This window comes from Pristiophorus japonicus, chromosome 1 (assembly GCF_044704955.1).
Source record: "Pristiophorus japonicus isolate sPriJap1 chromosome 1, sPriJap1.hap1, whole genome shotgun sequence".
NCBI classification, from domain to species: domain Eukaryota; kingdom Metazoa; phylum Chordata; class Chondrichthyes; family Pristiophoridae; genus Pristiophorus; species Pristiophorus japonicus.
This window is the reverse complement of record NC_091977.1, coordinates 175,654,495-175,655,800: the sequence shown is the minus strand read 5'-3', so window position 1 is coordinate 175,655,800 and position 1,306 is coordinate 175,654,495.

Genomic DNA, 1,306 nt, shown 5'->3' with positions numbered 1-1,306 from the left:
TGCAAAGCATTGACCTTATCTACTAGTAATGGGATTGCTCAGCTTTCTATAGCATGTTGCTTTCACTGTTTAGCACGTAGTCCTATGTTGTAGCTTCCCCTTTGGCACCTCATTTTCAGGTTTACTTGGTTCTACTCCCAAGAATGCTCTTCTGCACTCCTTGTTAAATCAGGATTGGTCATCTGGCTTGATGGCGATGAAGGAGTGACATGCTGGCCCATAAGATTACAGAGTGGAGTACAATTCTGCTGCTACTGAATTTAGTTGGTAAACCTGGTCTCAATCTATCCCACGTAGCACGATGGTAATGCCACATATCATGATGGAGTGTGTCCTCTGTGAAAATTAACATTAAATAGAAATAGAGATTTTCTACCCCATAACTATACTGTGCGTTTACAATGGCTCTTGGGGTGCTTAGATTTTAATTATACACTATTTAAAAAAAATGAAATATGAAGGAAATTATTTTTACTCTTGGTTCAAATTTTAAACAAATACCAGCCAACTAAAAAATGGATTTGTATTTCCAACATTGAAAATGTGCAAAATTTTGGGGGAGGAAAGCAGAGTAAAAAACAATCCAAGTATTACATTTGATAATTCTAATCTAACTGTACAAGAGGCTCAAAGTGTTTTTTCTCTTCTTACAGAAAATAGGTCAGTGCCATTGGCCTTGGTTTTTCTACTGTTTAATCCAGGAATAGTTGCATTGAATTTAAATTGAACAGATTGTGATGCCTGTCTTGATTGTGAGTAGGTAATCAATTACACCACAACCAAACACTTGAAATCTTCAATCCAATTTTACATTGGCTGCATAGTCCTGCCCTCCCCCCTTCCCCAAATTCCACATTTCAAGGATTGATTATAACTGGGGAACATTTCCATTCATTGATAGCCTTGTGGTTCCTCAGCCTTATATTCATTCATGGTCAACCTTGACAGCGAGTGATAGCAGGCCATCTGCACCAAGGGGCATCACAACTGAGCTCCATCCTGTACATTTACCAGACATTCACACACATGCATCTTCCAGCAGAGGGTGCCAGATAACAATAACCCTGGCCCATTTTTCCCTTTTCCTTTCCCAAGGTTTCTATGGCCAATTGAAGCTGCCCTACGGATAGCCTGGCTGAGACCAACACAGGAATCAAACCTGGAATCTCCCTGGGCTGGGTATTTAGCAATGAGCCATTTGGATAGCTATAGCTCCATTATCGTGTATGCATTTAGAGAGAGACAGGAAAAGTAAAATACTAAGTGCAAAAATTCAATAGCAAAACATTTTAATTTTACACGAACA